Source organism: Mobula hypostoma, chromosome 19 (assembly GCF_963921235.1).
Source record: "Mobula hypostoma chromosome 19, sMobHyp1.1, whole genome shotgun sequence".
NCBI classification, from domain to species: domain Eukaryota; kingdom Metazoa; phylum Chordata; class Chondrichthyes; order Myliobatiformes; family Myliobatidae; genus Mobula; species Mobula hypostoma.
Genome location: NC_086115.1, coordinates 38,582,531 through 38,609,231, shown reverse-complemented (window position 1 = coordinate 38,609,231; position 26,701 = coordinate 38,582,531). Strand labels below are relative to the sequence as shown.

Here is a 26,701-nt window from a genome sequence, read left to right as displayed (position 1 = left end):
TTCGATTCTAAACAGTTTTCAAACCAATGCCACTTAAGCAACATGTAAAACTACCTGCTCTTCCCAGTGAGCATATTCCAAAATTAAAATAAAAATAATGCTGGTAAAACTCAGGTAGCATCAGTGGCAAGAGATAAGGTTAACGTTTCCGGTCACTGATCATAAGACCATAAGACATAGGAGCAGAATTAGGCCATTTGACCTGTCTAGTCTGCCTCACCTTTTGATCATGGCTGATCCATTTCCCTTTCAACCCCATTTTCTTGCTGCCTTCCTGTAACCTTTGACCCTTTGACTTCTCAAGAATCTATCAACCTCTGCCTTAAATACACTTGATGACCTGCTCTCCACAGTCGCCTGTGGCAACAAATTTCACAGATTCATCTCCCCCTCGGCCTAAAAATATTTCTCCTCACCTCTATTCTAAATGGAAGTCCCTCTATTCTAGGTTGTGCTCTCTGGTCCCAGACAACCTCACTATAAGAAACATTCTTCACGCACCCACTCTATCTAGGTCTTTCAGTTTCAATGAGGACCCCCCCCCCCACCCATTCTTCTAAATGCCAGCGAGTACAGACCCAGAGCCATCAAACTCTCCTCATATTATAAGCCTTTCAATTCTCGAATCCTTTCTTAGACAAGGGGCCCAAAAGTGCTCACAGTTCCGGCATACCGCGAATGTCTTTCAGTTTGTCCACCATTTCCTTGTCCTCCATTACTACCTCTCCAGCTTCATTTTCCAGTGGTCTAATATCTGCTCCTGCCTCTCTTTTACTCTTTATACATCTGAAAAACTTTTGGTATCTTCTTTATTATTGACCAGCTTACCTTCAGTTTTCACGTTTTTGCTCCTTTTAGCTTTTTTAGCTGCCTTCCTTATTTTTAAAAGCTTCCTTATCCTCTAACTTCCTGCTAATTTTTACTCTATTATATGCCCTCTCTTTTGGTTTTATGTTGGATTTGACTTCCCTTGATAGCCGCTGTTGTGTATTCTAAAGCAGAATGACTAATTCATCTTTGGGATGTATCTACCCTGCATTTTCCAAATTGCTCCCAGAAACTCCAGCCATTGCTACTCTGCAGTCATCATTGCCAGTGTCCCCTTGCAATCTACTTTGGTCAGCTCTTCTCTCATGCCTCTTGTAATTCCCTTTACTCCACTATAATACTGATACATCTGACTTTTGCTTCTGCCCCTCAAACTGCAGGGTGAATTCTGTCATATTATGATCACTGCTTTCTAAGGGTTTCTTTACCTTAAGTTTCCTTATCAAATCAGTTTCATTACACAACACCTAATCCAGAATAGCTGATCCCCCTGGTGGGCTCAACCATGAGCTGCTCTTAAAAAAGTCATCTCATAGACATTCTACAAATTCCTCCTCTTGGGATCCAGCACTAACCTGATTTTCCCCAATCTACCCGCTTATTGAAATCCCCCATGATTCTTGCAACATTGCCTTTTTGACATGCCTTTTCTAACTCCCGTTCTACTTTGTAGCCCACATCCTGGCTACTGTTCGGAGATCTATTTATAATTCCCATCTGGTTCTCTTTACCCATGCAGTCTCTTAATTCTACCTACAGTGATTCTACATCTTCCAAAACCATGTCACCTCTTCCTTAAAATTTAATTTAATTTTTTACCAACAGAGCCACCCCTCCCCCTCTGCCTACCTGCTTATCCTTTTGATTCAATGTGTATCCTTGGATGTTAAGCCCCCAACTATAATTTTCTACCTTGGAGGTCCTGTTTTTCAGCTTTCTGCCTAGCTCCCGACATTCTTTCTTCAGAACCTTGCTTTTCCTACCAATGTCATTGCTGCCAAGACTTTTAGCTTGTCACCTTCCCCCTTAGGATGCTGTGGCCCCAGACGTCCCTAAACCTGGCATCTAGGAGGCAACGTACCATTGTAGCTGATTTTCAACTTTCCTTGCAACTTGTCAACTACTGTCAGTCGATCCTTTGATTCCATGGTTGAAAATCTATCATCACGGACACTAAAATTACTCAAACAACAGGAATTCTGCAGATGCTGGAAATTCAAGCAACACACATCAAAGTTGCTGGTGAACGCAGCAGGCCAGGCAGCATCTATAGGAAGAGGCGCAGTCGACGTTTCAGGCCGAGACCCTTCGTCAGGACTAACTGAAGGAAGAGTGAGTAAGGGATTTGAAAGCTGGAGGGGGAGGGGGAGGGGGAGATGCAAAATGATAGCAGAAGACAGGAGGGGGAGGGATGGAGCCGAGAGCTGGACAGGTGATAGGCAGAAGGGGATACGAGAGGATCATGGGACAGGAGGTCCGGGAAGAAAGACGGGGGGGGGGGGGTGACCCAGAGGATGGGTCATTATCCTCTGGGTCACCCCCCCCCCCCGTCTTTCTTCCCGGACCTCCTGTCCCATGATCCTCTCGTATCCCCTTCTGCCTATCACCTGTCCAGCTCTCGGCTCTATCCCTCCCCCTCCTGTCTTCTCCTATCATTTTGCATCTCCCCCTCCCCCTCCAGCTTTCAAATCCCTTACTCACTCTTCCTTCAGTTAGTCCTGACGAAGGGTCTCGGCCTGAAACGTCAACTGCGCCTCTTCCTATAGATGCTGCCTGGCCTGCTGTGTTCACCAGCAACTTTGATGTGTGTTACTAAAATTACTCAGTAAGCTTCAGCATTCCTCTGAAGGTTCTCAACTCTAAATTTTGTCGCAGTCCAAAGTTGGTGCAAGCTCATAAATATGAGCAGGAGGAGTTGTATAGTTCCTCAAACTTGTTCTGCCACCTGTTAGATTACCTTTGCACCTGTGTCTCATCTGTTTTCTCACCTCCATCTCAGAGGGCTGTGGTTTCTCAGCTCACCTTTCAATATGCTCAGAGAGGGAATCCACAGAGCTTTAAAATGGAGAATTGCAAAGAATTCTCTGGTAAATCAGGAAATTACCAAAACAAATTATGGGGACAAAAAGATCTGCTACTCATCTTCTTGCATCAACTAAATTCAGCAGTGGGTTTTCCACTGTAAGAATTAAACCTTCCATTTCCACAATTAAAATTGAATGTGGTTTGAGGGCTTGAGTTGGCATTTGGCAATCTCTCTGTGATCATCTTTATTTAACCATGATGCACAGACTAAATAAGAAATGCCACTAGATTTGTCCTGGAGTCTGCAAGTGCTCTTTGATAGATAAACAGTCTTTTAATATCCCTTGGATGTTTTTAATGCCTTTTCAGACTAAAGTTCATCCATCTCCTAGCTGACTATAATAAGAAAGCTAGACATAATATTGGATTATGTGGTTTGTGTCCAAATTACATTTGTGACTATTGCATGTACTTCCCAATTCTTGGGTATCAGTCTGCTTGAATGAGCCATTGTTGCTCATGTTATTTACTGTAATGTAATAATCTCTCTATAACATATGGTTTAATTATCTGTTGCTTTTATCAGACAGTTAATGTTACTATTTTGGAGTTAGCAAGTTAATGTTAGCTATTATTGGAGTTCTTTAGTTTGGTATACTACACATTTACAATCTCTTCTGTACATTAGTTTTCATTTAAACATTTAGTGAATTTACGGTGGACACCTATTTGGTCATATACTTCTGTGTAAGAAAACCAAAACTGTGTATGACACTCAAGATGTGATCTCAGCAAAGCACTGTTCAATTCAAGTAAAACTTTCTGACTCCTATATGGTGAAAAGTAATTTTTATTATCAGAATACATGTATGTCACCTCATACACCCCTGTGATTCTTTTTCCTGCAGGCATACTCAGCAAATCTATTGAATAGTAACTTCAACAGGATCAATGAAAGATCAAGTAGAGCACAGAGGACACCAAACTGTGCAAATACAAATAAATAGCAAAAAATAACGAGAGCATGAAATAACAAGATAATGAATCCTTAAAGTGAGATCATTGATTGTGGGAACAACAGATGAGTGTAATTAGCCTCTTTTGTTCAAGAGTCTGATGGTTGAGGGTAGTAACTGTTCTTGAAGCTGGTGGTGTGAGCCCTGAGGCTCTACTGCCTTTTACCTGATGGCAGCAGCGAGAAAAGAGCATGGCCTGGGCAGTGAGGATCTTAGAAGGATGTCGCTTTCCAGCAACAGTGTTTCATGTTAATGAGCTCAGTGGGGAGGGCTTTACCCATGATATTCCATTCAAAGGCATTGGTGTTCCCAACCAGGCTATGATGCAGTCAGCCACTACACATTCTCCACTACACATCTTTAGAAGTTTGTCGAAGTTTTCAATGTCTTGCGGAATCTTCTGACTGCTAAGGAAATAAAGATCACCAGACACTTGTCTTCCTAATGTCTTGCATAACTTCAGTAGTAGCTTTCTAAATTTCATGTAAATCACACCCAAATCACTCAACTTTATTTTAAATTACAAAATAGCTCTGCTTTATTTTTGTCCAGCTAAATAACTTCATTTTATTTAGCGATACGCCACAGAGTGGGCCCTTCCAACCCTTTGAGCTGCATCACCCCAGCAACTACTCAATCCCGTTTAACCCTGACCAACATCACAGGACAATTTATAATGACCATTTAACCCACCTGGTACGCCATTGGACTGTGGGAGGAAATTGGAGGGTCCAGAGAAAACCTATGTGAGGATGTGCAGACTCTTGCAGAATGGTGCCAGAATTAAACTCCAAACTCTGGAACATTCCACACTGTGATAGTGTCATGCTATTGCTATGCTCTGCTATGCTAGTCAGATATTGCTATGTTACAGTTGGGCTTGGCAGCTAGACTATAATTTTTCCAAATTATTATAGTCTATCTGCCCTGCTTTCCCCACTCATTTAACCTGCCTATCTCCCCTTGCACATTCTTAGATTCGCAGTGTCTACAAATAGGTTAATTATGGCCTATGTATAGCATCTACTAACCTGAAAATTCATTTATTTATAGTACTGTTTTATGTTCTTTTGCTCATGTTTAATGAAGGTACTTGTACCTTTATTTTGTGTAGCAGTGGTTTGTGTGGCATCTTGCAGAATAACTTCTGAAGATCACGGTAATGTGCTTCTACTCCACTAGATCCATTCTTAAAAAAAAATAGATTATGAGTTAGAAATTATGAATCAAGGAAGGGAATTGTATATTTGGTAGAGGAATAATTATGTTAATAGTCTAGTAATCCAGAAGCCTAGTGATGACTTGGTAGATTTTACAATTGGATGAAGTCTTCACATTTTTAAAATTTTTGTAACTGTCTATGTTTAACTTTTGCTTTATCTGTCAGGTCTTTGATCATCAGATAAGTATTTATTTCCATATTATACAGATTTACACAGAATTTTATCCAGCAGCCCATTGTTCATCTGATAGAGCAATGCAAAACCCGTCCCACCATTCTTGTTCTCCTGTCCTTTTCGATTCCCAAATTTTATTTATTTATTTATTACTTAGTAGATGCAGTAGTTACTGATCATCAAAAGTTCAGCCTCAGCAGCCCTTCTGTAACCTAGTACCTGGATATTTTCTTTCTTTATTGTTAGCTTGATTTTACAGTTGTAGGACACACGCTCCCCTGGTTGCAGCAAGATTCCATTCCTGAGAACTGTTCATAACCTGAACAGTTCACAAGTCAGAAATGCAGCTGACTGTCAAGAATTTAGGCCAACCAAGGGCAATCTGTATTTAAACCAGGGTATTTAACCCACCCATTCAGATATTACCATTAATTGGGTTCTTTTTCTGCACGATGATCCTTTCATCAGCAATCTCCATTATTTCTCACTTTGTCAGTTTATGACCAGACTAGTTAAATGCAAGGTGGGACCTTCCTAAACTTTCATAGTTTGAACTTTTACAATTTAAAAATTTTCTCTACTGTATGTACCTATTCAGATACCAAGCAGTTTCTTGACCTTGAAGTACCTGTTTAACAAATTTTTTTATTAATAAGCAACCTCCAAGTTATTTATGTATTTTACTCCAGCTGTTTCTATTAAAGCTGGAATACAATTTTTAGTCATTTATTTTTGCTATTCAAGTGTACACTACCATAATACACTTATCGTGTGGGTAATTTCAGTTTCCTTTTAGTTTTCAAACATTTTTGATGTAATCATGGAGTCATGAATGCTACAGCACAAAAATAGGCCCTTTAGTCCACCTGGGTTATTTCAACTTGTTTTTCTGCTTAGTGCCATCCACCCATACCTGGATCATAACTTTCTATACTCCCATCATCCACGTCCTTATCAACTCTTCTCTTAAATATTGCAATTGAACTTGCACCCACTGCTACCACTGGCAGCTCGTTCCATACGCACACCACCCTGTCAGTGAGGAAGCTCCCCCTCAGGTTCCCATTACATATTTCATTTTTCATCCTAAACCTATCACCTCTAGTTCTAGTCTCGCCTAAATTCAGGGGGGCAAAAAACTTGCCCTATTTACCCTAATTTACCCTATTTCTATCCCTCATAATTTAATATACTTCCATAAGATTTCCCCCTCATCCTCCTACGCTCCAAGGAATAAAGTTCTAACCTATTCAACCTTTCCCTATAAACTTAGGTCCTCAAATCTCAGTAACATCCTCAAGTCCCAGCAACATCCTATAGAAGGTCAGTCATATTTATTGTAAATTGCATTTTACTATCTGATTAAATGTAGTTTTTGTGCTGCTTGTCTTTGTACTTGGTAAGATTTGCTCCATCTGAAATGGTTAAAGGACATGATATGTCACGTAATGAGTAGCTGTAAGCAACTATTTCTACAGAATAGTTCTGTTTTTGCACAGTAGCCAAAAGGTGAAAAGAAAAGTTGATTTTATTCTTGACAGCACTGTTCAAATACCTTCCTTCCTTCTCATTATAGCAGACATGACTTTTTTAACAATGGCAAGCAATATCATAGTCAAACACACAAGAGACTCTGTGGACGCTGGAAATCCAGAGCTATATACATAGAATGCTGGAAGAACTCAATAAGTTAGGCAGCATCTATGAAAATTAATAAATAGTCGATGTTTTGAGCTGATGCCCTTCTTCAGGACTTGGAAAGGAAGAGGAAAGACAGAATTAAAAAGGTGGATGGGGGGAGGGAAAGGAGGATTAGCTAGAATGTGATAGTTGAAGCCAGGTGGGTGGGAACGATAAAGGGTTGGAGAAGGAGGAATCTGACAGGAGGAGATAATGGACCTTGAGAGAAAAGGAAGGAGGAGGAACGGGGGTGGGGAGGCGGTGGTGTGCGCAGTATGATTAGGCAATTGAGGAGAGGCCAGAGTGAGAAATAGAAGAGTGAAGGAGGGAGTGGGGCGGGGGGAGGAAAATTACCAGAAGGATTGGGAATAGGAATAGGAATTTAAATGGTTGGCCACCAGGCTGGAGTGGAGGTGCTTGATGTAGAGATTAGCCAATTTACATCGAGTCTCACTGGTGTAGAAGAAACTGCATCGGGAGCACTGGATACAATAGACAACCCCAACTAATTAGCTGGTGAAGTATTGCATCATCTGGAAGGACTGTTTGGGGCCCCTACTGGAGGTAAGGGAGAAGTTGAATCGGCAGGTGTAGCATTTCTTTTTCTTACAGGGATATGTGTCTGGTGGGACATTATTGGTGAGGGACAAATGGACAAGGGAATCACAGAGGGAGCGATCCCTGTGAGAAGTGGAGAGTGGGGGGATAGGTAAATGTGGTAGGATCCTGTTGAAGATGGCAGAAGTTGCAGAGAATGGTGTGTTGGGTGCAGAGACTCGTGGGGTGGTAAGTGAGGACGAGAGGAACTTTATCCCTGTTTAGGTGGTAGGAAGATGATGAAGTGAGTGTGGATATCCAGGAAATGGAGGAGATGTGGGTGAGGAAAGCATCAATGGTGGAGGAAGGGAAACACTGTTCTTTGAAGGAGGACAGTCTCTTCTAGGAACAAATGCAGCAGAGAAAAAGAAATTGAGAAAAAGGAATGGCGCTTTTATAGGAGATGGTGGGAAGTGGTGTAGTCAAGATTGCCATGGTGATTGGTTGTTTATAAAATAGATTGGAAAACAGTTTGTTTCTAGAAATGGAGACAGGAATTGAGAAAGGGGAGAGAGGTGTCAGAAATGGACCAAGTGAATTGAACGGCAGGGTGGAGGTTGGATGCAAAGGTGAGGAAATTGACAATCTCCATATGGATGCATGAAGCAGCACCATTGCAGTCGTCAGTATAGCAGACGGAGTTGGGGAGCATTGCCAGGAAAGGCTTGAAACATGAACTGTTCTATGTAGTCAGTGAAAAGGTGGGCATAGCTGGGGGCCATACGGGTGCCCGTGGCTAACCCTTGAGTTTTGAGAAATTGAGAGGAGCTGAAAAAGAAATTGTTGTGAGGACCAGTGCTGCCAGACAGTGTAGGGGGAGTAGTCAGGTCTTCTGTTGAGAAAGAAGCAGAGAGCTTTAAGGCCTACTTGATGGGGGAATAGAAGTATATAGGGACTGAAAATGAGTCAGTCAGGGCCAGGGAACGAAAGGTGTGGAGGAGCTAGAGATCATGTGACGTGTCGCAGATGTCGGTGGGATGATCCAATGGGGATAGAATGGAGTCGGGGTATGCAGGCAGTGGGTCTACCTGGACAGTCGGGTTTGTCGATCTTGGGTTGAAGGTAGAAACATTCAGAGCAGGGTAAGGTAACTATAAGTTTGGTGGAAGTGGTTGGGAGTCCTCCGGAGTCAGAGGTTAGCGATGGTGTCAGAGACAATTTTCTCATGGTTCAGAGTAGGTCCTTTTCACGGGGTAAGTAAGAGGATGGGTCCGAGAGTTTGCACCTGGCCTCTGCAGCATCATAGTCAATGTTGATGTGGAGATCTCTGAAACTGCTTTGCATTCTGATAAATTTTGCTTTTAAAGGTATTGGTGTAAACCTGAATATAATTTATGTATAATATTCAAAGGTTTTGTTCAGTTGTACTTTAAAGAACATAAAAGGTCTTTTCTGGTTTATTCTGTTCCAAACCAGCTTGTCAGTCACATAATTTTCAAGGTCAAAGATGCAGAGCTTTGTTCTATAAATACTTCGGTAGTATCCGCTGCAGGCAAATCATTGTGACTTTAAAAAATGATGATTATACTTGCTCCATTAAATACGAGGGGTGATTGATAAGTTCGTGGCCTAAGGTAGAAGGAGTCAATTTTAGAAAACCTAGCACACTTATTTTTCAACATAGTCCCCTCCTACATTTGCATACTTAGTCCAGTGGTCGTGAAGCATACGGATCCCTCCTTTGTAGAAGTTGGTGTCTTGGACCTCCAGATTGTGGTCCACAGCAGGGGTTTGTGGCCTAAGGTAGACGGAGATGAGTTATTAACTTCAAGCTTTCTGCATAATCACTCAGAGTTGAACTGCACGTGTATGTAATGAGAGCTGTACAACTCATCTTCTTCTACCTTAGGCCACGAACTTATCAATCACCCCTGCTGTGGACCAATTTCTGGAAGTACAAGATGCCGACTCCTACGAAGAAGGGATCTGTATCCTCCATGACCGCTGGACTAAGTGTGTAAATGTAGGAGGGGACTATGTTTAAAAAAAATGTGCTAGGTTTTCTAAAATTGACTCCTTCTACCTTAGGCCAGGAGCTTATCAATCAGCCCTCGTAACTTAAGAAAATAATGAATTCAAGTTTTTCTGCAATTTTTAATAATAAAGTGAAATGCTTTTTTTATATAACAGCAGATATTCCACTAACTGTAAAGTCATGTAAATTGAGGGTGTATTGTAGATACTTTGGGACAAAATTAGATTGTTTCTGATATTTTAGAAACTTAGGCCAGAAATGCTTTTTTAAATATTGGTGCTTTTTTGAGCTTGTGTAACTGAATCCTGTTCCGTTTGTGTTCACACTTCTGTGAAAGAGTTGACTCTGTTTTGGATTTGGCTTGACTGAGGTTATTTACTTGGTAATTTGAAAGCCTTTAGGTTCATGTATGCAAGCAGAGCCCACAACCTTCTCTCCAAGTAGAGGGAAGCCAGTGTGTGTGAAGTAAACTTAAAATGCGTGTTTCAAGTAAATTTAGTATATTTAAATTACATCTAGTAGGTTGGTGTGTGCTTTAAAGATCAACTATATTGCAGTGTTGCATTCTTAACATTCCTCTAACAATATCACAGCTATTCCTGAGAATGGATTTTGTCCTCTTTGGACACTACTTTTTTTAAAACCTAACTTAACCTTGTAATCCTTGGGTTTACAGTTGCTACTAATTGCACTGTCTGCAAAAAAGTCTCTGGGGGGAGAAGAAGAGTGTGTGGGTGTGTTATTGTTAGTGTTAAAAGATGGTCACCATTTTAGTTGGTGTAGACTAAAGCAAAAATATATTAAGATTGGAAGGCTTAAGTTATGAGGAGAGTTTGAATAGGTTATATCATTTCTCCGAAGCAAAGGAAGCAGAGAAGTGATGTAATATAAAATTATGGGACAGTTGGTAGAAAGCCAACTGTTTCTCATGGTAGAGATGTCTAAAATTAGAAAGCATAGGATTAAGGTGAGAGAAGAAGCTTAAAGGGGATCTGAGGAGTAAATTTTTATTTGTCAGGGAAGGTGGAGGCAGGAAAGCACAAACATTTTAAGGGGGATCTGGACAGGTATTCGAAAGAGCAAGGAAAAGGGGGATATGGATTTAATGTATACAAATGGGGTTAGTGTATATTGAAGGATGATCAGCAAAGATGCAATGGGCCAAAGGGCTTGCTTCTACACTGTATAACTCTAATAGATTAAGAATATGGATAAAATTTGGAAAATAGATTAAGAATATGGATAAAATTTGGAAAATAAATTTTGATGTGAGATCATAACCAGAAGACATTCTGTAAATGCTAGAGATCCAGAGCAACACACACAAAATGCTGGAGGAACTCAGCAGATCAGGCAGTATCTGTGGAAAGGAATAAAGATTCGACATTTCAGACCGAGACCCTGATGAAAGGTTTTGGCAACACCAAACTCTTTCATCAGGACCTGAAGTCAGGTGGCACTGTGAGTTTATCAGGGTCATTTATTTTATCCGGTGTGACCTACTGTACATTGGTGAGAGACTACGCAGATTGGGGACTGCCTTGTCAAGCATCTTCTCTCTGTCCGCTGCAGAAGACAGTATCTCTTGACGGCTTCTCATTTCAGTTCAATTTCTGATTTCTATGCTGACATGCTTGTCCATTGCCTCCTCTACTGCAATGATGAGGTCAAACTCAGGTTGGAAGAACAACACCATATTATGTCTGGGTAGCCTCCAACCCGATGACATGAAAAAAGATTTCTCCAGCTTTCAGTATTTTCTCCCCATTCTGTCTTCTCTTCTTCCATTCCTCTTGTTTACCTTCACACCCTTTCTCTTCTCCTCACCTGTCTATTGCCTTTCTGGTTCCCCACCTCCTTCACTTTCTTCCTTGATGCATTCTCCTCTCCTGTCAGATTCCTTCAGCCCTTTGCCTCTCCACCTAACACATCCTAGCCTCTTGCATCAAACCCCTTTCCCCACCCACATATCTTTTCCCCCCTGAACCATCACCTCCCAGCTTGTACTTCCCCTCTCTCAACTTGTTATTCTGGTTTTTCCTCCTGGCTCTCTAGTATTCATGAAGGGTCTCTCCCTGAAACATCAACTGTTCATATATGCTGCCTGACTTAACATAGAAACATAGAAAACCTACAGTACAATATAGGCCCTTCAGGCCACGAAGCTGTGCCGAATATTTCCTTACCTTAGAAATTACCTAGGGTTACCCATAGCCCTCTATTTTTCTGAGTTCCATGTACCTGTCCAGAAGTCTCTTAAAAGACCCTGTCATATCTGCCTCCACCACTGTCACCGGCAGCGTATTCCATGCACTCACCACTCTCTGCATGAAAAAACTTATCCCTGACATCTCCTCTGTACCTCCTTCCAACCACCTTAAAACTGTGCCCTCTCGTGCCAACCATTTCAGCCCTGAGAAAAAGCCTCTGAATATCCACCTGATCAATGCCTCGCATAATCTTATACACCTCTATCAGGTCATCTCTCAACCTATCCTCATAGGCATGCTCCTCAATCCAGGCAACATCCTTGTAAATCTCTGCACCCTTTCTATAGTTTCCACATCCTTCCTGTAGTGAGGCGACCAGAACTGAATACAGTACTCCAGGGGGGGCCTGACCAGGGTCCTATATAGCTACAACATTAACTCTAGGCTCCTAAACTCAGTCCCACGATTGATGAAGGCCAATGCGCTGTATGCTTTCTTAACCACAGAGCCAACCTGCACGTCAGCTTTGAGTGTCCTATGGACTCGGATTTCAAGATCCCTCCACACTGTCAAGAGTCTTACCACTAATATTATATTCTGCCATCATACTTCAGCTACCAAAATGAACCACCTCACACTTACCTGGTTTGAACTCCATCTGCCACTTCTCAGCCCAGTTTTGTATCCTAACAGTGTCCCGCTGTAACCTCTGACAGCCCTTCACACTATCCACAACACCCTCAACCTTTGTGTCATCAGCAAATTTACTAACCCATTCTTCCATTTCCTCATCCAGGTCATTTATAAAAATCACGAAGAGTAGGGGTCCCAGAACAGATTCCTGAAGCACACCTCTGGTCACCGACTTCTATGCAGAATATGACCCATCTACAACCACTCTTTGCTTTCTGTGGGCAAGCCTGTTCTGGAACCACAAAGCAATGTCCCCTTGGATCTCACGCCTCCTTACTTTCTCATAAGCCTTGCATGGGGTACCTTATCAAATGTCTTACTGAAATCCATATACACTACATCTACTGCTCTACCTTCATCAAAGTGTTTAGTCACATCCTCAAAAAATTCAATCAGGCTCATAAGTCATGACCTGCCTTTGACAAAGCCATGCTGACTATTCCTAATCATATTATTCCTCTCCAAATATTCATAAATCCTGCCTCCCAGGATCTTCTCCATCAATTTACCAACCACTGAAGTAAGACTCACTGGACTATAATTTCCTGGGCTACCTCTACTTCCTTTCTTCAAGAATGAAACAATATCCGGAGCCTCTCCCATCCCCATTGATGATGCAAAGATCATCGCCAGAGGCTCAGCAATCTCTTTCCTCACCTCCCATAGTAGCCTGGGGTGCATCTCGTCCAGTCCCAGTGACTTATCCAACTTGATGCTTCCCAAAAGCTCCAGCACATCCTCTTTCTTAAGTCTACATGCTCAAGCTTATCAGTCTGCTGTAAGTCATCCCTACAATCGCCAAGATCCTTTTCTATAGTGAATACTGAAGCAAAGTACTCATTAAGTACCTCTGCTATCTCCTCCGGTTCCATATATGCTTTTCCACTGTCACACTTGATTGGTCCTATTCTCTCATGTCTTATCCTCTTGCTGATCACATACTTGTAGAATGCCTTGGGGTTTTCCTTAATCCTGTCGACCAGGGCCTTCTCATGGCCCCTTCTGGCTCTCCTAATTTCTTTCTTAAGCTCCTTCCTGCTAGCCTTATAATCTTCTAGATCTCTATCATTACCTAGTTTTTTGAACCTTTCGTAAGCTCTTCTTTTCTTCTTGACTGGATTTACAACAGCCTTTGTACACAAAGGTTCCTGTACCCTACCATCCTCTCCCTGTCTCATTGGAAGGTACCTATGCAGAACTCCACGCAAATATCCCCTGAACATTTGCCACATTTCTTCCGTACATTTCCCTGAGAGCATCTGTTCCCAATTTATGCTTCCAAGTTCCTGCCTGATAGCCTTATAATTCCCCTTACGCCAGTTAAACGCTTTCCTAACTTGTCTGTTCCTTTCCCTCTCCAATGCTATGGTAAAGGGGATAGAATTGTGATAACTATCTCCAAAATGTTCTCCCACTGAGAGACCTGACACCTGAGCAGGTTCATTTCCCAATACCAGATCAAGTACATCCTCTCCTCTTGTAGGCTTATCTACATATTGTGTCAAGAAACCTTCCTAAACACACCTAACAAACTCCACCCCATCTAAACCCCTTGGTCTAGGGAGATGCCAATCAATATTTGGGAAATTATAATCTCCCACCACAGCAACCCTGTTATTATTACACCTTTCCAGAATCTGTCTCCCTATCTGCTCCTTGATGTCCCTGTTACTATTGGGTGGTATATAAAAAACACCCAGTAGAGTTATTGACCCCTTTCTGTTCCTAACTTCCACCCACAGAGACTCCATAGATAATCCTTCCCTGCCTTCCTGCTTTTCTGCAGCCATGACACTATCTCTGATCAACAGTGCCACGCCCCCACCTCTTTTGCCTCCCTCCCTGTCCTTTCTGAAACACCTAAAGCCTGGCACTGAAAATAACCATTCCAGCCCCCAAGCCATCCAAGTCTCTGTAATGGCCACAACATCATAGCTCCAAGTACTAAGCTATCCCCTTTGTTCATAATACTCCTTGACTTGTTGAGTTCCTCCAGCATTTTGTGTTGCTTAAGATTTTCAGCATCCCCGGAGTCTCTGGTCTTGTTGGATTTTCCTCATTAATGGAACGGCAGAAGAGATCTCTTCCATGATCTCGTGTATCTCATCTGATTTAGCAAAATGTTTATACTTATTCAAGGGTTTTAAAAATAATATGGTATGTATTTATGAATTCATAAATTCAGTTCCTTAAATATTTAAATGAGGCTAACACAGTTAAGCCCCCTCCCTTTTTCCCATTTTCGAAATTTGTGTTGCAAGATTTTTAAGGTCCTAGAAGCTGCTATCTGTCAGCTGTTTGATTTTTTCTTTTTTCCTCTTTGTTGTCGCTGGAGTTCCCCAAACAGTTCCATACTGGAATGTCCCTTCCTGTTGATCTTTGCCTGAAGCTAGATTCAAAGGGACAATTTAGAATAGTAGCTTTGAATTGCTGCTTTTCTGTCAAGCTTCCGACTAAATGATTCAGCAACCAACTCCAAATTTGGGTGCAGAGCAGAATCAGAATGGTGTTATAATTGAAATTGCTTGCAAGAGTTTCCAGAGAACGACTAAGAAAAATCAGTGGAGGGTTGAGGAGGATATCAGCGTTGTTTTCCTGGTGTGCGTGCTGACATACCCAATTTACGATCTAAATTGGAAAGGAATAATGAATGCGCAATAACTGCATGCTGTAGTTGGCTCTGAACAAGTGTTGAGTCTTTTGAAAAATCTTAAGGTGGATAATTCCCCAGGTCCTGATGGGAACTATCCCATCAGATAACAGTCAGATAATTCAGCAAATTACAGGCTACTGAACCTTGCATCAGTGGTAGGGAAGCAGTTGGAGGGGATTTGTAGAGGTAAGGTTTACTTGGATTTATAAAATCATGGGCTTATTAAGGGCAGTCGACATGGATATGTGTGGAGCAAATTATGTCTTACGAACCTGATTGAGTTTTTTTTTTGAGATGATTGAGGGTTGGGCGGCGTATGTTATATACTTTGTTATGGCATTTGTCAGGGTCCCTCATGGTAGGCTGAACCAACGGATTGCGTCATATGGGAATCATGGAGACTTGGTTGAGTTGATTCAAAATTGGCTTGGCCATGTGTTTTTTTTTAAAAGAGGAGGATAATGGTGGAGGAGTGTTTCTCTGACTGGAGGTCTGTGGCCACTGATGTTCGGTGGCTAGTTGTGTTCCACAGAGACCTCTGTTGTTTATGATGTATATAATGATTTGGATGAAAATGGAAATGGTCAGACAACGCAAGTATTGGCAGAGTTGTGGCCAGTGAGGAAGGTTTCAAAGATACATTTAATGTCAGAGAAATGTATACAATATACATCCTGAAATGCTTTTTCTTTGCAACCATCCACAAAAACAGGAGTGCCCCAAAGAATGAACAACAGTTAAATGTTAGAACCCCAAAGTCACCCCCAGCTCCCTTCCCTCCCATATGTAAGCGCCAGCAAGCAACAACCCCCCCCCCCACCTGCTGGCAAAAGAAAGCATTGGCACCCACCACTGAGCACTCAAGCGTGAGCAAAGCAACAGTAAAGACATAGACTACATGGTTCACCCGGCATTCAACATACCACAGGCTCTCTCTCGCTCCCTAATAGGGAGAAAGAGGTGTCTCCATTTCACAGTGAGAGGGGAGACATAACAAACAACTCACTGGTTTACGATGTTAAAAGTCTGTTGCATCACTTTATTCAACCTCTGTGCCCAAAGATCTCAGGACTCTGGGCACACAGCCATAGATCTTTCACCTCCACCGATGACACACGGATCTCCTGCCATGACACTGACCTTCAATTCACCTGTGTCCAGAGCCCTGAGACCCTAAGGCTCCAAAGGCAAGCTGAGCTCCAGGCTGAGTCCTTGGCATGCCGAAAAATAGGCAGTTGTGAAACCCCGAGAGCAGGTCCCATTCCCGCAAAGAACCATAGTCAGCATGTAACTCCAGGTCAGGGTCTTCAAAAGAAAGGAGTCACCATTCAGCGCCATCATCCCTTCGCTCTGCCCCATTTGTCTAAGGACTCAGCAGGATATAGGAAGGGTGATTGATAAGTTCGTGGCCTAAGGTAGACGGAGTTAATTTTAGAAAACCTAGCACATTTATTTTTCCTACATTTACACACTTAGTCCAGCGGTCGTGGAGCATACAGATCCCTTCTTTGTAGAAGTTGGTGTCTTGGACCTCCAGAAAGTGGTCCACAGCAGGGGTGATTGATAAGGTAGACGGAGATGAGTTATTAACTTCAAACTTTCTGTATTTTTACTCAGAGTTGAACTGCACCTGCATGTAACAAGCTGTATAACTCATCTCATTCTACCCAAGGCCACGAACTTATCAATCACCCCTGCTGTGGACCACCTGGAGGTCCAAGATGCTCTCGTTAGCCAATAGAGGTGTATAAGATGATGAGAGGCATTGATCATGTGGATACTCAGAGGCTTTTTTCCCAGGGCTGAAATGGTTAACATGAGAGGACACAGTTTTAAGGTGCTTGGGAGTAGGTACAGAGGAGATGTCAGGGGTAAGTTTTTTACGCAGAGTGGTGTGTGCATGGAATATGCTGCCAGCGGTGGTGGTGGAGGCCGATATGGTAGGGTCTTTTAAGACAGGGGTCCCCAACCTGTTTTGCACCTCGGACTGGTTTAATATTGACAATATTCTTGTGGACCGGCCGACCTGGGGGGGCGGGGGGTGTTCAAGTAGGGTTAAACTCACCTCAACATGTCTTTTACAGTTAGGATTGCCAACTTTCTCACTCCCAAATAAGGGACAAAAGTAGCAGTCAAATCCCAGGACACTTTACCCCAGGAAAGACTACCATGACCATGAAGCCTTGCATGGGCACCTGTGTGCGCATGCGCATACGTGCCGATTTTTTCCCACAAATCGGTTTTGACTTAATCTTCCTGACTATACTATACATACATTATTTCTACTTTATATAGGCTGTGTATTTATCATATCATTCCTGCTTTTACTATACGTTACTGTTATTTATTTTCAGTTTTATGTGTTATTTGGTATGATTTGTTAGGTTATTTTTTGGGTCTGGGAACGCTCAAAAATTTTTCCCATATAAATTAATGGTAATTGCTTCTTCGCTTCACGCCATTTTGGCACGAAAGGTTTCATAGGAATGCTCTACCTTAGCGGGGGAAATACAGGACAAACCAATTTAGCCCAATATACAGGATGTCTGGGCAAATACAGGACAGTTGGCAACCCTATGTTCAAGTACAACAGTGCATGACAGGGATTGAGGAAAGGTGCAGCTGACTTGTATCGTTTCCTCGCGGCCCGGTAGCTCATGCTTTGTGGCCTGGTACTGGTCCGCAGCCTGGTGATTGGGACTGCTGTTTTAACAGACTCCTGGATAGGTACTTGGAGCTTAGAAAAGCTATGGGTAACCCTAGGTAATTTCTAAGGTAAATACATGTTTGGCACAGCATTGTGGGTTGTAGGGCCTGTATTATGCTGTAGGTTTTCTATGTTTCTAAGTTATACTGCAGCTGTTGCAACTTTGGTTGGGCTATATTTGGAGTTCTGTGCAGTTCCGGTTGCCACATTACGGGAAGATGTAGAGATTTTGGAGTGCCTGAAGAAGAGGTTCACTTGGATGTTGCCTGGATTAGAGAATATTTAGCTGTCAAAAGAGGTTACCCAAACTTGACTTGTTTTCTCTTCCATCTTGGAGGCAGAAGGGAGACCTAATAGAAGTATATAAAAAGTGAGAGGTAGTGATAGGGTTGATAGGGATTTTTCCCAGTGGTGGAAATGTCAAGCATAACTTTAAGGTGAGGTGAAAACAGTTGTGCAAGGCAATTTTTTTAAAACATGGCATTGTAGGTGTCCAGAACACACTGCTAGCAGAGGAGGTGGAGAAACTTACAATGATGTTCAAGAGGCATTTGGACAAACACATGAAAATCCAGGGAATGGAAGGGTATATATGGATCATTTCCAAGCAGATAGAATTTGTTTATTAGACCAGAAGGGGTGTTCCTACATTGGACTGTTCTATATTTTATAAGATGTACTTGGCCAATATCTTCCTAGCATTGATGGCCTGGAAGACCTGTTATTTGTAATGCTTATTCCTGGTTGATTTCACTGAGGCCAATAAGACCTCTGTTCCATCAGTACATTTGCTGGGGATGTTCTGAAGGCAATGTATTTGCATGTTTCTAGCCAAATGTCATAGCCAGTCTGAGAGTGTCCGGAATGAAGAACTGTACAAATCAATTAATTTGCAAAGTGGAAAGGATAAGTTGATTTTCTCTGAGAAAGCAGGGGGAAATATAAAAATAATTTGGCGATTTTTGATTTTTTTTATAAAAAAAAACAAGGAAATGCATGCTTAATTTACATGTATAGAGGCAACATTACATGTTTAATTTCCCTGTGTAGAGGCAACATGAGTAATAATTTATTTTCTAACCAATTACTGAATCTTCTGTATACATTCTTGGATGTTAATTTTGCATCTATTCGTAACATCTTTCAGTATATCTTCATTCTAATTTGGTCAATTAATATAAAAATTCTTCATGCACCATCACTTGAGTTAACCCTATGTACTCTGCAGCATTTTTTTGCCTCCTGCTCTTCCAGGTGTGTATATCTATAGACATCAATGGTTGGTGTTTTAGTGCTGTGTTATCCATGCACTTAGCTGATCATATGGGCTTCATTACAGTTGAATCCAAGGTATTGTTGCCCAAAGACACTTGTATATTCCAGAAGGTATTATCAAATTAGCCAAAGAAACATTAAGTATTGCTCCTAAATTCATTACATTGATGTCAATTCTCATGTAAAATAATCACCACATTGTGTATTTTTAATAAAGTACCTAAATTTAATGGAAATATAATAGATTCTGAATTTACTTCCTTCAAACTGGCGTGGTGGCAATGGTACTAGATTTTCTGTAATTGAGAGTGGGTTTTGAAATAGATGAATTGTTTTTATGGTATTATTTGGTTAAATTGTTCTAACTTCTGACTTTCCACAAATGAAGACAAGGATGCATCCTTGAATTCTCGAGCAATGTAACTAAAGATATACTAGTTAGAACAAAATTATCTTTGTTCTGCTGAAAACTAGGGCACTGCTCTATAAACACCTGTACTATTTTTCTGGTCAAGTTGTAATAGGGTGAGTGAGCCATTTTGACTCCATTAATCATGGAGTCAAAATAGAGTAAGAAACGTAAAGCTAAAACATCTGCTAAAGAATTCTAATACCTAAGCAGTCTAATTTGAATTTCTAATTTCCTTGCATCATTTATCAACAGTTAATTATACTTGGTAATTTATCAGAAAGATTAGCCAAGATTGAAATGACCTTTAATATCCCTTGCTTTGCTAGAAAATAGTTTTAATAATTCTTCTGCTTAATTGGGAATTGATTTTGAGCTCATTGTAGAGATATGTAAACAGGCAGCAAACCCAAAGGGGTTTTATGCCAGGATGCATATACTGCCTAGAAACATTTTGGAACAAAAAAAAACCAAGATGCTGGAAACCAGAGTAACGCATACAAAATGCCGGAGAAACTCAGCATGTTGGGTGTTTGTCGGTTAAATTTGCTGGTGCAGTGTTGCCTCAGCTGCAAGGACTATTTGGGGCCATGAATGGAGATGAGAGAGGAGGGGGTAGCACGTTTTCTGCTTTCAGGGGTCAGTACCTCACTGGAGATTAGTGGGGAGGGACAAATGGACAAGAGACTCACAGAGGGAGTGATTCTCTATAGAAAATGGGGGAGGGGGAAGAGTTAACAATGTGTTTGGTGGTATGATCCTGTTGAAGATGGCAGAAGTTGCAAATGGTGATTCTCCACTCTTCTTGTTCTTATTCTTTCTTATTCTGGTTTCTTCCCCCTTTCTTCCCAGTCTTGATGAAGGATCTCAGCCTGAAACATCTACTGTTTATTCTATTCCATAGCTGCTGCCTGACCTGCTGAGTTCCTCTAGCATTTTGTAGGCTTTATATGATTTGGACCATGAAATGTGATGTCTTGCTCTCTGTTACTAGGAGGTTTGCCATTATTATGCATCATTAGTAGGTGAGTGTAATGATGAAAAAGATTAGCAGAACTGTGAAAATTATTTTCAGCTTTTCAGGAGTCATGCTGCATTACTAAAGGAGATAGTAATAGGCACTGTGTTTGAGACAAAGGATCACCTTCCATGCTACCAAAGGTCATTTCAATCTTGGCTAATCTTTCTGATATATATTGCAAATAAAATTACCAGCTGAAGAGTAATGCAGTACAAGATTCACTTAAGAAACCATAAACAGGCTATATTTACCCGTGATTTCATTCTTTCCCATCTTCATTCTTGACTGAAGAGTGGAACATTGATTGTTTCTCTCGTCTTCATACTAAATGTGCGGTATTTTGATTAAAAATAACTTTGGAGCTTTATTGAAGCTGAAGGTCATTATAACTATGCTATGGTTTAACATGTGTAGATCCTTAGCTATCTTTTTTTTCCAGCGAATTTTTGTCATTGAGATATTTGGGTAGAGTAACATTGCATTAATTACAATATATTAGCATGACCTCATCTATAAAATTAAGGCTGTCTGGAGGCCTGATGAAGAAGTTGGCTAAACCATTTTAAAGGGAGATTTTATGTGCTGTACTTTTCCAGTTACAACAGTTTGCCTACATATTCTGATATTTTGGGCCTTCTGATGTTCAATTATGTTTTTCTGACCTGTTATATTACACAAATGCTCCTTTGTGAGGAGGGGGAAAGAGCGGGGTAAAGAAAGCCAGACAGTATGCTGCATGGAATGAGAACTCAATTTCTATGCCATATTTTGGCAAAAGTTTGTTCTTGGTATTTTATAGTAGTTATCAAATTGGTGTTACACACTTATAACTGGATTCTGCTTGCTGTTTGAAGTTAACAATGAGGCTTGAAGCCCTTTGATGTTGTAATCTAGGGGCATTGCAGTGGAGCGTATTGCATGTTGTAATTTATAAAATACATTCACATACACTCATTATTCCTGAAGGCAGAATAATAAATCCTCTAGCGGGGTAAAGAAAGCCAGACAGTATGCTGCATGGAATGAGAACTCAATTTCTATGCCATATTTTGGCAAAAGTTTGTTCTTGGTATTTTATAGTAGTTATCAAATTGGTGTTACACACTTATAACTGTTATAAGTGTGTAACTGTTATAACGGTTAAGCCAATTAAAAACATAAAGAAGCTAGTGCATCTTAGATAAAATAATGATGATGTAGTTTTCAGTTGGGTTTCTTCCAGTAACATTGCAACACAAAAAAATTATGTGCAAACTTAGCTTCACTTTATGTTCGTCTTTTGCTGATTTGATAGTTTAAAAAGGAAGCAAACTTGTATTGTTGTAACTCCACAAAAATTACCAAATTATTTCTATGTACTGTATCTCCAATTTCATGCCAGAAGTCTTTCAATTAAGCTGGTAATGACTTAGCAGGTATAAATATTCTTGTACCTCATTTTTGCTCGAGTTAATATTCCAGTATTATGTGTGTACCAATGAAACTTGTAGTCGCAAATGTCTTTTCCCGCCTGCTATCCTTGCTATCTATTGATCATCCCAGATTAGCTACATACATTAGGTCAGGTTATGTTCAAGTTTATTGTTGTAGGCATACTTAAACTTCTGCAGCAGCAGCACTGTACATTACAATTATAACAAACAAATTATTCATACATGACAAAATAAGAATAACAATACTATTTTTTAAATTAAGTTGGTTGGTTGCTATAAATTGATCCAAATGTTCATCTTCAAGAACTCTATTTTCAATTTTCCTCCATTGTGAGTATCATGAGTTTCTGGAGATATTGTACCTATTGTTATGAGGCTCAGAACTCTTTTCAATCTTTTCCATTCTGTATCTTATTTCTTGCTGTGACTGAACTGAGACTAGAGTTTCTATTTCACGATGATGCATAGAAGTGGCACTGCTTACCTATAAGAGCTGACTGAGTATAATTTGGGTTTCAGTGCTAGGGATTTTGGCTTCCTCTTGGTTTGTCAAACTCACCAGTGGATTTGGAGGATTTTGTATACACATCACTGGAGGTATCTATCCAATAATTTGAATTACACTGCACCACAAAAACAAGCACCTCAACCGATCTAGTCCATGCCAAGCTATTAGTCTGCCAAGTCCATCAATGCTCACTGGGACCACAGCCCAGCATAGCCCTCCTATTCATGTACTTAATCAAGCTTCTCTTAAAAATTGCAAATGAATCTGCATCCGTCACTGCCACTTCTAGTCTCACCTCACCTCAATGGAAGAAGCTAGCCTACGTTATCCTTTTCAATACCTTTTTTTTTGTATACCTCTATTAAATCTTCCATAATTCTCCTACACTCCAGGGAATAAAGTCCAAACCTATTCAACCTTTCCTATAACTCCGGTCCTCAAGTCCTGGCAACATCCTTGTAATTTTCTCCATACTTTATATTGATAACTTTCCTGTAGGACCTGAATTACACACAGTACTCCAAATTTGCCTCACCAATGACTTGTACAACTTCAACATAACATCCCAACTCCTGTACACAGTACTTTGATTTATGAAGGCCAATGTGCCAAAAGCTGTACACAATCTACCTATAACAACACTTACAAGGATTGTGGACTGTATTCTGTAACTCTATGACTTGATCCCTCTGTCCTACTGTACTCTTCACTGCCTGTTGTTCACTGTGTAAGTCCTACTTTGGTTAGTTCTCCAAAAGTGCAACACCCTACACTTTGTCTGCATTAAATTCCTTCTATCATTTTTAGCCCATTTTTCCCACTGTTCCAGATCCTGCTGAAAGCTTTGATTTAGTTCCTTGCTTCCCCCAGTCCTTGTGTCATTCACAAATTTGCCAAGTGTCCTGAGCAACGTGAGGCTTTAAATTAGAATCAGGTTTATTATCATTCATATATGTTGTGAAATTTGTTGTTTTGCAGCAGCAATAAAGTGCAAAACATAAAAATTACTGCAAGTTAAGGTATTAACCCAACAGAGAAATGGTGAGGGAATGGTCATGGACTGTTCAGATAAAGTGAGTGTAGGTTTTCAGGCTCCTGTACCTCCATCACAATGACCTTGTGGGCAGCTTTCTTTGCAGTAAACTGCTAAAAACTTCCTTTGCTGTTGACTACAAAATCTAAGCTGTGTTATCAAATGGGTGGGGTTACTGTGTTAATGTTTTAACTTGTGTTTCTGTAAGACAATCGGTCTATCTCTGTGTATCTTAGAATCTTCAATGTAATTTGTTTACAAATCCCATCTAATAATTAACATGTACTCAGTTTCCAAATATTGGATCAAGATATTAAGAAATAGGATATTATCTGTGTGTAAACCTCCCCCCCCCAGCATAATTAAAATATAAATGCACTTCCCAATGTTCAAGTCTCTTTGAAAAAGATTGATTAAACACTGTAGATGTTGGTCTGTTTTCGCATGTGAAATTAAATATTGGTCAGTTTAAACAACTTCCTGTAATTATTCAAAATGAAATGCTATGCAATGTATGATATAGCATGCCTGTCATTAGATGGGTCGTATTTTTAGATGTAATGTTATATAGAGGCACAGTGGATGTGACCTTTAATTCAAAGATGTAGGAAGCACACCAGCCACTATAGATGTCCTTTTTCAAACTCACTAAAAGCTTTTGATTCTGTCATTTGAGAAGGCCCATGGAACACCCAACTTAAATTTGACAGCACACAGAAATTGCTTCCCAGTGACATGAATGCCATAGTACAAGAGCGTCGGGTGTAGGAACTGAATTGGGCTAATCAGCCATTGAGTCTGCTCTGCCATTCAGTCATTAGTGATTTCTCTTTCTCTCTTTGATCCTCATTTTCACATCTTGTTCCGCAAACCTTAACAGCCAAGAACCTTTCCGATACACCCAATTACTTGGCCTCCATAGCTGACTGTGGCGATGAACCCCACAGATTCACCGCAATCTGGCTGAACAAATTCCTCCTCTCCTCCCTTCTAAAGGGGTGTTCCTTTATTCTGAGGCTGTGCCCTTGGACGCTAGACTCACCAACTAACAGAAGGCCTGTTGTATCTCTCTCTGGATCTGAGTTAAGCCAGGATATCTAGTGGGAGCACATTGCTGACAGTAGTACTAGATGAAGTTTTGATTCTCTGCCATGAAGTTCTGTTTGAAAGCTTATGTTTTTTTTATCACAGACATAATAAGATTTTTTTCATTCATTGTTCACCTTGCTCTAAATTTAACAAGGTATTGGGGCAATTGAAAATACTTTTGGGGGCTCATACAAGATATTTAATCTAGAAAGAATCCAAAAACAAACTTTTAAAAAATATTTAAACAATTCCAAATTTTGTTTACCCTAGTGCATCACTAGAACATGGTGCGGTAGTGTACCAGTTAGTGAAACACTGGTGAAAGCTTCAGAGTTCAATTCTGACATCGTCATTAAGGAGTCTGCATGTCCTCCCCATGGAATGTGTGTATTTTCTCGAGGTACTCCAGGTTCCTTTCACAGTCCAAAGATGTAACTGGGATTAGTAGGTTAAGTGGTCATTATAAACTGTCATGCGATTAAGCTAGGGTTAAATTGGGGGGGCGGGGTTGCTGGGTGGCTTGGCTTGGAGGGCTGGAAGAGCCTATTCCATGCTGTATCTAAATAAATAAATAGGCACAAAAAAAACAGTATTAGTAGTCCATTCAGTCTTTCAGACATGTTCCACTATTCATAATGATAATGAGTCATCATCCACTTCAGTATTCTATTCCTTTTCCCATACTCCATGGCCCTTTGGTATGGAGACTTAACCTACCCTGTCGTCTATGGTAGAAAAATTCATTGATGCTCTACTAGGTGATGAAATTCTTCCTGATTTCATTTTTAAATGGTTATCCTGTATAATGAGTTTATGGCCCTTGCTTCTGGGCACTTCAGCCATTGACAACATTGTTTCACTCTCAGATGAATTTAATGCCTTTAATGCTCACTTTGACAAAACAGGGAAGCGCCTTCACAAACTACGACAGCCCCTGACAACCCTTTTATTGTAGTTTCTTAGGCCAGAGTGAACGCTTCTTTCAGGAAGATGAACACACAGAATGCATTTGTATAGATAGTGTACCTGGCCGAGTACTGTGGACTAGTTCACTACCTGGAGTTCTTATTGACATCTTCAACCTCCTGTTTTGACAGTCTGATGTACCCTCCTGCTTCAAGCAGGCTTTAATCATACGACGAAGAACATGGTGACCTGCCTCAAAGACTATCATCCAAGAGCACTTGTATTCACTATGATCAAATGCTTTGATAGGTTGGTCAGGAAGGATATCAACTCCTGCCTGAGTATTGACCTGGATCTGCTCCAATTTGCCTATCGGCACAACAGGTCAACAGCAGATGCCATTTTAGTGGCTCTTCAGTCAGCTCTGAAACAGCTGGACAATGAAGATGCATACATCAAGATGGCTCTTTGTAGCTCAGCATTCAACACTTACCATCCCCTCGAAACTAATCATGAAGCTCTAAGACCTAGGCCTCTATACCTCCTTGTGCAAATGGATCATCGATTTCCTCACTTGCAGACCCCAGTCAGTATGGATTGACAACATTTCCTTCACCATCACCATCAATGCAGGTGCACCACAAGCTGTGTGCTTAGCCCTCTGCTCTACTCACTTGATATCTATGACTATGAAACTAGTTACAGCTCCAATACCATTTTTAAGTTTGCTGACAATCCAAAGATGGCCTGAAATCGGCATATGGGAGGGAGATTGAAAACCTTGGTGAATTGTGCAAAAGCAATCTCTTACTCAATGCCAGCAAAACCAAAGAGCTGGTTATTGAGTACAGGAGGAAGAAGTTGATAATAGATCATGGTTAGAATGATAAAAATTAATTTTGTTGGCTTACGTTTGAGTTCAATAGCCGCGGAGCGATGTTGCAGCTCAATAAAACTCAGGTTAGACCACCCTTGGAATATTCTGTTCATTTCTGACCATTTCATCATAGGTAGGATGTAAACACTTAGCGAGGGTATAGAGAAGATTTACCAGGATGTTGTGTGGATTAGAGAACATATCTTGTGATGTTAGATTGAGTGAGCTAGGAGACTTCTCTTTGGAGTGAAGGAGGATGACTCCAACAAGAGAAAGCTGGAGTATAATCTCCAACAGAATGGCACAATGTGCTCAGGCATGAAGCAGATTACTGGCTTCAAGGTCAAGCAAGGGAAGACCGAGGGCTGC

At 40.8% G+C, this 26,701-nt stretch overlaps 1 protein-coding gene across 2 annotated transcripts in view; it reads left to right on the top strand.

Moving 5' to 3' along the window:
- marchf5 (membrane-associated ring finger (C3HC4) 5) overlaps positions 1-26,701 on the top strand; it is a 78,596-nt gene that overhangs the window by 23,227 nt on the left and 28,668 nt on the right. The gene's annotated exons all lie outside the window — the stretch shown is intronic.